The sequence below is a fragment of the Myotis lucifugus genome, unplaced genomic scaffold (genome assembly GCF_000147115.1).
Source record: "Myotis lucifugus unplaced genomic scaffold, Myoluc2.0 scaffold_2746, whole genome shotgun sequence".
NCBI classification, from domain to species: domain Eukaryota; kingdom Metazoa; phylum Chordata; class Mammalia; order Chiroptera; family Vespertilionidae; genus Myotis; species Myotis lucifugus.
Genome location: NW_005873794.1, coordinates 5,010 through 15,504, shown reverse-complemented (window position 1 = coordinate 15,504; position 10,495 = coordinate 5,010). Strand labels below are relative to the sequence as shown.

General features: G+C 45.3%; 1 long non-coding RNA gene across 1 annotated transcript; it reads left to right on the top strand.

Moving 5' to 3' along the window:
- The first annotated feature begins 6,699 nt into the window (after window positions 1-6,699).
- On the top strand, window positions 6,700-8,906 carry LOC106695756. The gene is made up of 3 exons (XR_001346788.2): window positions 6,700-6,811; window positions 7,686-7,819; window positions 8,672-8,906. It is a non-coding gene; the product is annotated as an uncharacterized LOC106695756 (long non-coding RNA).
- Window positions 8,907-10,495: the final 1,589 nt, after the last annotated feature.

The window sequence follows — 10,495 nt, the reverse complement described above, 5'->3', positions numbered from 1 at the left end:
CGTGGAGGTGGAGGTCTTGAGGCCTGGGCACAGGCACACATCCTGTTGGCTTTAGGCTTTGCCACTTCTTGGCTGTGGGCCATTTGGTGACCTTGTGTGTTCGCTCTGTAAGGCCTGTAGTCTTTAGTCAGCCTATTTGTAAGGCTTTAGATTCATATTTCCTACTGGCTCATAAGGAACCTTTTAAAATGTCATAAACAATAAGACCCTCCTCAGATAGCAGAAGTGCTCAGGAAACCACTGATTGTGATTGCCTGTGCTGCTCTGCGGCTGACCTCATGGGAGGGGGATGAGCAAGAAGAGCCTCAGGGTCCACTCCTCCTCTCCCGTCTTCCACCACTACATGAAGCGAATTTAATTCCTGTCGCCTCGAAGAAGGAAATAAACAAAAACTGGAAAGGAGCAGGTCAGACTCTCACATGACTTTGTGTAAGAAGCTCCACCTTTCAAACAAGGAGACTCCACTGGAGAAGAAACAGACGCTTCAGGAAGTCAGTGTTTGTGCAAAGCTGTAGCCGAGAGTCTCTGTTCCTCTCCTCCCCAAAGGTGAGCAAAGCTCTGGAATCACAGAGGAGATGAGCCCGTTCTCCAAGCAGTCTGTCCGGATCCGAGAATAAGTGCATTCGGGGTTAGAGCATCCTCTATCCAAGAGTTGGGAGCAGGAAGCCTGGGGTCTGATCTCCTCCCATCAGGCCTGGCAGCCTCATACCAAAACCTAAGCCCAGGTCTCACATGCTAGGCTGAAAAAAGAAAAGGAAAAAAAGCTCAATGGCTACATGTGTGAGGGGTAGGTTTTGTAGGCTGAGGACATGTACGGATTTCCAATGTCTAGACTCAGACTTTTTCCTTAAGGTGTTTTTTTAAAATTTTTATTTATTTATTTATTTATTTTTAATATATTTTTATTGATTATTACATATGTGTCCTTATTCACACGTTACCCCCTACGCCCCCTCCTCGCTCATGCCCTCACCCCCACCCCCGTTGTCTGTGTGCATTGGTTAGACCTATATGCTTCCATATAAGTCCTTTGGTTGATCTTTCCCCCTTCCCTCCACCCTCCCCTACCTTCCCTCCAAGGCCTGACAGTCCAATCAATGCCTCTCCGTCTCTGGATCAGTCCTTGTTCATCAGTTTATGTTGTTCATTATATTCCACAAATGAGTGAGATCATGTGGTATTTATCCTTCTCTGACTGGCTTATTTCACTTAGCATAATGCTCTCTAGTTCCATCCATGCTGTGGCAAATGGTAAGAGTTCCTTTTTCTTCTTCCTCTTCTTATAGAATACCTTTCAGCATTTCATATAATGCTGGTTTGGTGGTGATGAACTCCTTTAGCTTTTCCTTATCTGTGAAGCTCTTTATCTGACCTTCAATTCTGAATGATAGCTTTGCTGGATAAAGTAATCTTGGTTGTAGGTTCTTGCTATTTATCACTTTGAATATTTCTTGCCACTCCCTTCTGGCCTGCATGGTTTCTGTTGAGAAATCAGCTGACAGTCGTATGGGTACTCCCTTGTAGGTAACTGAGTTTCTTTCTCTTGCTGCTTTTAAGATTCTCTCTTTGTCTCTTGCTCTTGGCATTTTAATTATGATGTGTCTTGGTGTGGTCCTCTTTGGATTCCTTTTGTTTGGGGTTCTCTGCGCTTCCTGGACTTGGAAGTCTATTTCTTTCACCAGGTAGGGGAAGTTTTCTGTCATTATTTCTTCAAATAGGTTTTCAATATCTTGCCCTCTCTCTTCTTCTGGTACCCCTATAATTCTGATGTTGGTACGCTTGAAGTTGTCCCAGAGGCTCCTTACACTATCTTCATATTTTTGGATTCTGTTTTCTTTTTGCTTTTTCGGTTTGGTATTTTTTGTTTCTTCGCATTTCAAATCTTTGACTTGATTCTTGGGATCCTCTTGTCTGCTGCTGGATCTCTGTATATTATTTTTTATTTCAGTCAGTGTATGCTAATTTCTAGTTGGTCTTTTTTCATATCCTCCAGGGTCTCACTAAATTTGTTGGCGGTTTCCATGAAATTCTTGAAAAACCTTAGAAATGTGGTTTTGAACTCTATATCCAGTCGTTTGCTGTCCTCCATTTCTGTCATTTGTGACCTGTTTCTTTGTCTTCGCATTTTGCCTGCTTCCCTGTGTTGGTAGAGTGGTTTTGTGTGCTAGGTGTCCTACAGGGCCCAGTGGCTCAGCCTCCCCAGTTACCTGAGGTGGACACTCTTGGTGCACCCCCTTGTGGGCTTTGTGCACAGTCTTGTTGTAGTTATGCCTTGATTGTTGTAGGTGTCACTGGAAGGAATTGACGTCCAGGCCAATTGGCAGTGAGAATCAGCTGTGTCTGCCAGTGGGAGAACTGTGCTGAAGACACCCTTCTGGGGCAAGACATGCTTCAGTGGGGCTTTGGTGCTCACTGAGTCTGCCCCCTGAGTGTGTTCCTTATGAATCTGAGGAGTTGTAATCTGGATGGTCCCACTCTGACCACTGGGTACACTGGCTCTTGGGTCTAAGGAGGTGCTAATTCAGCCTCTTCCTGAGGTTACCCAGCAGGAGCTACGAAGAGATATGCAGATTCCCCTTCCTTTTTGGGGGTTTGTGGGTTCCCAGATGAGGCCCAGCTGTGAAGCAATGCAAGCTGCTGTGGGGCCTTGGGCCTTCTCTTGGAAGTTCTGGGTCTGTCTGGCCCAGCTGCAATTTGTTAGGTAATTTTCAGGTTGCAAAGGGCCTGGGCATTCATATGCAAAAGCCTTTGCCGCAGCCTGGATGGGCGGGGTCTCGGAAGCAACAGGGTAGAGCAAGCAGCTATGGCTGATTCTCAGCCATGCCCTAAGGGGCCGCGCCTCTCAGTGTCCCGGTAATTGCTGCCAGTACCTCTGAGGGAAAGCCGCCCTCAAGTTCCGAGTTCTGCCTGCTGCTAGACCGTCAAGTTTCTCCCCGCATGAGCCCTGGGTCCCCAGAGATTTCCCTGAACCGGAGTTCAGAGCAGTCAGGAGCTTGTGACTCCCTCCGGATTCAAAAAGACAGCCGCATCCTCAGGTGCCAGCCCCTTTGTGCTCGCGCCGGAGCCTCCGTACCTCTGCACTTTACTTTCGTAGCTCCTCTGAGTCTCAGTGTGCTTTTCTCTTTTCTTCTAGTTGTAGAATTTCCACTCAGCCAGCCTTCCTGTGGTTCTGGAGGATGTCCATTCTGTCTTTTAGTTGTATTTTTGAAGTTGTTGTCAGAGGCAGCAATTTCCGGTGTTTACCTATGCCGCCATCTTGGTTTATCCGTTATTGTGTTTTTTATTGCATTAAAATACACATAACAAAATTTAACATCATAACCATTTTTATTTATTTATCTTTTAAAAATATATTTTTCTTGATTTCAGAGTGGAAGGGAGGAGAGGGAGATAAAAACATCAGTGATGAGAGAGAATCATTGATTGGCCGCCTCCTGCACACCCCCTACTGGGAATCAAGGCTACAACCTGGGCCCCTCATATTCATTTTTAAGCGTATAGTTCAGTGGTATTAAACTCACTCATATTGTTGTGTAGCCATCACCACCACGCATCTCCATAACTCTTTTCATCTTGTAAATCTGAAAGTCTATGCCATTAAACAATAACTCCCCATCTCTCCTCCCCACCAGCTCCTGGAAACCACCTTTATACCTTCTGTATCGACGATTTGACTACTCTAAGTACTTCATATAAGTGGAACCACACAATATTTGTGTTTTGGAGTGGCTTATTTCACTTAACATGATGTCCTTAAGGTTCACCCATGTTGTGGCATACTGAAGAATGTCCTTCCTTTTGAAGGCTTAATAATATTTCCTTATATTTATATCCTACATGTTGCTTATTCATTTATTGGTCAATGGACACTCAGGTTGTATCCATGCTTAGCTTATGGATCATGCTGTTATAAACATGAGTGTACAAATAGCTCTTTGAGGTCCTGCTCCCAAGTCTTTGGGGTATATACCCAGAGGTGGAATTGCTGGATTATGTGGTAATTCTATATTTAATTTTTTGAGGAACCTCTATATTGTTCCTCAGTTAATTTTTTATATATGTGTGATGGTTGGTGTAGACACCTGGATATTATCAAGTAGTAATATGTCATGAGAACTTGCCATATTTCCAATTTTGTGAATGTCACTAGAAATCAACTATTTATGGAGACATTTTGTTTAGTTCTTCACAGAAATAAAGGTTTTATCAGGTAGGTGAGGTGGTCCTCACTTCCATGTACATGAAAACATTTGAGGAGCTTTTCTGAACTTCCCCATTGGCAGTTCCCCATTGGTGGGTCTGAGATGGGGTCGAAGTGTTTGCAAAGCATGGGCTTCCTTCAAGTCTCAGTCCCTTCATCTGTGACATGTGGTGGCCAATGGAAGTGACCCCACAGCTTAGGAGGCTTCAGTGAGGTGACAGGTGTGATACAGGCACAGGTCCTGGTGTGTAACCATAGGCTTAATGGAGCCCAGTACCGTTTTTGTTGAAGGGAGGCCTCCTTTGCAGCCTAGCAGCTCCCATTCTTGAACTGCAGAATCAGCAAAACCAGGAGAGGCCAGAACCCTTGCTCCATGTGGTAGAGTAGCACATACCAGAGTATATTTCCATATGTAATTTCCACTAATTAAATTTTTGCATAACTGCCATGAGAGTTCTTTGCCCTGCATTCCCATCTGGGTTACATCCCAATGGAAATATGGGAATACACAGCTTGAAATATTGCATTAAAATTTTAACTTGGGAAAGCAAGAATGCAAATTCATCAGGTCAGTATTTGGGAAATTAGTGCCTCCTTCACTGCTGGAGGGTGTGTAAATGGGTGCAGCCTTTTTGTAGGGCAATTTGGCAATATCTTCCAACTCTACAGTAAACATATCCTTTGTATTTCCATGCTTAGGCATCTTTTCAGGGGGAAATATTGACACATATAAACAAAGAAGCAAAAACAAAGTATATCATGCAAATAGCATGAAACCATTAATGAAAAAGAAACCTCCTAAATATTCAGCAATTGAAATATGTTTAAATAAATTATGAATCACTTATATAATAGAATATTAGATAGTGGCTATTTTAAAAGGGGGGGATACTAACATGGAAATCTCTCCAACACATAATGTTAAGCACAGCCAGTGTGGTTCAGTGGTTGATCATCGACCTATGAACCAGGTGGTCACCGTTTGATTCCTGGTCCGTGTACAGGCCCAGGTTTAGGTCTCAATCCCTAGTAGGAGGCATGCAGGAGGCAGCTGATCCTCTCTCATGATTGATGCATCTGTCTATGTCTCCCTCTCCCTTCCTCAGTCAATAAAAAATATATTTCAAAAAGACATAATGTTAAGTAAATAAAGCGAAACAATACTGTACAATATAACTTCATTTCTGCAGCAAAGATACATATTTGCATAGACATCTGTGTGTTTGTAAAGTATAAGAAAGTACTTAGGAAAATACATACCAAACACATGAGAAAGTATTTATTAAGATGATGTTAATTAAGTGATAGTAGTTGTGTCTAGTCACTTTTAGAGAGGGATTAGGGAGTTCTCCCCTTACCAAGAGTGCTCTGTAGGGTTCTCCTGCAAGTTGTTTGGGGCTGTGCACCTTGGCCCCACACACGCACCAAGGCCATGCTACTGAGCAGTCTGGCATCTGGCCAGACACCTCGGATTTGCATTTGGGCTTGCTGTTTGTTTTGCTCTTTGTTGTTCTCTGTGCTGCCTTGGGCAATATTTCTCCACCCTGTACCGAGCTGCATGTCTTCTTCAGATACTCTGGTCCCTCCTTCAGCTGTAGGGGTCCTGGGTGTTGTACCCTTTGAGCATCCAAAGAGTCTGAGATGCTGGGTGTGAGCTAACTACCTGGGATGGCTGGTCGAGCCCTCCTCTCTTGGCTCACTTAGTGTTCCTGTGATCTAAGAGTACCTCATCCTGGCCTCCACACAGATGCTCATGAGGTGCCTGTCCCAGATCTGACCCCCAAGGACAAAGCAGGCTTCTCTTCATTCCTATAGTCATTGGAGTTTTACCTTTACACCCCCTTCTCTGAAATTCTGTAACATTCTTTTCCTGTCGTCCAGCTCATTGTAGCTCACCCACACAGGCCTCTCTCTAGCGACCTCTCAGTATGGAGCAGGGTAGGCTCGGAGACCACCCGCCATCAAGAGTGGACCCTGTCTCTCCATCCCCAACGGCCCTGCCAGCTTGTGGTCTTTGAACATCCATCTCCTCAGATGAGCGACCTTACTACCTACCTTTGTGATGAAGGGGAGGTCCTCATTCCACCCCTACTTGGGGATCTCAGCCCTGGATGGCTCCAAAGCACAACCCGTTCACCATCTCTCCCAGAAGCACATTGAATCCTCCTGGAACGGGACCTCCAGGAGGCACCAGGTGGAATAACACGTAGCTTCATAGTTTATGCTCTTACTGTGAAAATCTCAATCATACACAGAAAATTCTTTTCTTTGGCCACTTTTTCTAATGACACCAGGGAAAATGGTGCCAAGTTTTGTTGTAGCAATGCCTGAACTCTCCTGTTTGGATTTGCATCTACAAGAAAACGTACCATAATTAGATAGAAACCAGTTATGAAATAGAACAAATTAACTAGATTATGTTGTACATTTCCTGTTGTATTGCCCAACCACACACTCCCCTCTGGTGTCACTGAGCGTATAAATTGGGGCTGGGTTCAGTGTGTGCATTCACATCAAAGGCCACCATGAAGACAGGCACAGCCTTTGTTCTAGTGGCTTTTGTCATCTTGGGGATGGAGATGGCCTTCGCTCAGAGAGGTGGTCATGGAGGTAAGGGTGCTGAGGAATCCTACCTGAGAGCAGAGGAGGCTCAGAGCCCAGCTTCTTACCTGGGATGGTGGGCTCAGGAACAGGCTGCAGAGTGGAGATTTGGCATTGATCAGAACCACTTTCTTTAACATTCAGAAGTGATCACCATGCGTTTACCATTCTTACTTTTTTATTTAATTCTCCCCTGAAGATATGCTTATTGATTTTAGAGATAGAGGGCAAGGGATATATATATATATATATATATATATATATATAGAGAGAGAGAGAGAGAGAGAGAGAGAGAGAGAGAGAGAGAGAGAGAGATATCAAAGTGAGAGAGAACATCGATTGGTTGTCCACCATACATGCCCCAAGTGGGGATAGAACCTGCAAATTTTCGTTATATGGGGCGATGCTGTAACCAACTGAGCCATAGAAGCCAGGGCCGCATCTTCTTATCAGATCAGGTGGGGCCTTATTAAAAGTTGGGGCTCTCTCTACATGTGCCTGGGATGTAGGGCTCCAACAAGGAGTAGCTCCGGGATGAACATGGGGTACGTGTGAGGTGGAAAGACGGATGTCTGGGATCAGAGATGTTTCTAATATCTTCTTCTAAAGTGGAAAGAAGAGGCTTATGACAGAGCAGGTTTCTTGCCTGCTGGGACTGGGCAGCCTTTGCAGCAGGGAGAACATTCTCCTAAGGGCCTGACTGAAAATGGGGGCTTCAGTGTGAGGATGGAGCTGCCGAGGCTGAGGGAGGGTCCAGGAGTACAAAGGAAGGAATGAAAGAGGTGGGAGTCCTGCCAGCACTGAGCCTGTCGACCTCTAACAGCAGTTCTCATACCTGGTTAGTGACTATTCCAAACTCCACAAACACCATTGTATGTTTCAGGGCACTGCCCCAGGGTGCCCAAAGGAACCTATGGGAATTGTGCTGTCCGCTGCAGAGGAGATAACTCATGTCCCAGGGGAATGAAATGCTGCAGCAATGGATGTGGCCGTGAATGCAAACATGCTATCTATTATGTGAGTATAAATCGGTCAAGAGCTGACAAGGGTGTTAACATCTCCCCAGTGGACTTTCCTGGGGCCAATGGATGTTCCCATGTGCACAGCACATAATAATCTGGGTAACTCCAAGAGAAAGAGGTTGGAAGTGAATGGCAGAAGGACACCTGGCTGCATTATCTAAGACCCTCTCCTCGAAGTGAAGCCCTATCCCTGTCTCTGTCCCCGAGGGGGCTCTCAGTTGAGACAAGTAACCATGATCCGAGATTCACAGGTCATTACTGACCCTGGGTTTGTTACCCTCCTTCCCCTTCCCCACCAAGGGGGCTTCACTCTTCCTTGAAAATGGGTGATCCTGGGAGGCAGAGGGAAAGGAAGGAGAACCCCAATTATGGAGTATCTCCTGTGTCAGTCAGGCATTGTGCTGAAGTTGAGATGAAAAGGTAAACACAGCTAGTTCATGGAGACAGAACTATGTAGATAATTACAACCCAGGGTGACCACAGCTTTGCACAAATTTCTACTAAGGTCTGTGGAGGCACAGGGAAGAGTTATGGTTTCGCCTCGGTGGGTGGATCAGTGCAGGTTGGTAAGATTGTCAGAGAGTAGAGACCTTTTAAGGAACAGCTTAAAGGAGGCATACAGTTTTCCACAGTAAGGAAGGGCAGTACAGATGATGGGGAAATGTGGGTCCTACGCTGGAGATGGGAAAGTGATTGAGATTGTGGTCAGTAGAAGTTGCAACATCTCAGGAGAGGATCATCCAAGCCAGGGTCCAGAAAGGAATGAGCTGCCTTGCCAAAGAGTTTGGTTTACTGCTGGAGGTTTCTGAGCAGAGGAAATGTCATGGTGAAATTTATATTTTAAAAGGATGGTGTTGATGACCCTGTGGAGGAAGAATGGGGGATGTAAGCGTGCCTGGAGACCAGCCGCAGAAGATTGCTCATGAATGCATGGATCCAGTGCTTGGCATAACATTTTCCACACACCATTCTTGGCAAGTGCCTATCCCTTGACGTGCAGTCTCAGAAGATGAAGATCTAAAATGGTGGAGTGGCTGATTCTAAAGAGCTTGTATCCAAAATAAATTTTATCTGTGGCATTATTGAGAGTGTGTCATTCTTCTCATTTAGACATTCTTTCTAGTGGACCCTCTGTAGATGAACAGAACGGATTGTGTGCCCTGTACTGAACCCATGAATACAAGGCACTCAGGATAGATCAGAGGCAAAGTCTGCCAGCTAGTTGCTTTCCTCCTTCCATGTCCATGTATCTAAACAGGGCACAGGGCATCATAATATTTTCTCAAGCATTCTGTGAATATGATTTTGGTCAAGAAAAAAAATGGCCTAGCACATAACAGGTCTATAGTAGCAGCATCTATTAGGGCTGACTCAGAAGGAGTAGTAGCAGACGCAACTGTGGAGATAATCTATTCTAAGGCAATACACTGACATTGTAGCAGGACTGGATGCCTAACACTATGAGAGCAACCCTGGCCCTTGGAATGTGGGGCTTTGAGTGGCGTGGGCTGGGAAGTGATTAGATGTTAGGATAAGTTGGGACATAGGCTCTGTGGTTGGAGTCTTTGATTCAGAGTTTTCCTGAGGCAGAGGATAAGCCTGGGTCTCCCTTAGAAGCCCTGACAAAAGCGATGGTCTGGGCTGACCCTACAAGCTCCATCTCCCAGCGCTCTCTGTTCACTTTTCCACCTCGATTGCCCCACGTAGCCTCTGCCATGGTCTGCCCTGCCTGCTTGTCCCTGCTGTCTAGCACATCTTATAACCCCGGCGGCCCATGGCCTCGCCAGCATTTGCATTGGAATGAGGGCATATTAGCTTTTATATCTTCTTTTACTGGCAGGTCAACCACACCCCTAATCCCACCCTGCGTCTGTCTCTCTTGGTCATTACTGGGGATTCATGAGCACACCCATACCATGTTGTCAAACAATTTCACCTATTATCTGCCATTCTGAGTGCCAAGGTATGACCTTCCCCTGCAAAGATACTTGAGGATGGCATCCTACAACGTCCACTTTTGTTTCTGACCTTTAGTTAGTCCTGAAGTCTATACAGGTTTTGTAGGCATGCAGACGTGTCAGACTCTGTGGTCACCCAGATTTTGTGGCCATATGTTAGAGGAGGATAATTAACACTCACCAGCACAGGCACTTTCACATGTAGTATCTCACTTTACACTCACCACAACTCTATGATATCATCTCAGTAGCAGAATTTTTTGTAAATTTTACAGATGAAGAGACAGAGGGTCCAAGTAGCTAAATGACTTGCCCAACATTACACTCCTGTTTAAAAATTTTGTTTTTATTAAAGGTTTCTGGGAGAAGAGGGGTGAGGGAGAGATAGATAGAAACATCAATGATGAGAGAGAATCATCAATTGGTTGCCTCCCACATGCCCCCCACTGAGGACTGAGGCCACAAGTTGGGCAAGTGCTCCTATCAGAATTGAACCATGACCTGCTGGTTCATAGGTCAATGCTCAACCACCAAACAAAATCACTCAAACCCAACACTCTTAATGAGTAGAGGAGCCAGTCTTCTCCTCCATGTCTGCTTGGCTTTTAGGTAAATGCTCCATGCCCTGTACCATGCTGACCTTCTCTCCGAAAGAGGGAAGATATTCACTGGCAGGGCTCTCCTGGTCAGGTGTTACAGTCTTAATAGAGGTC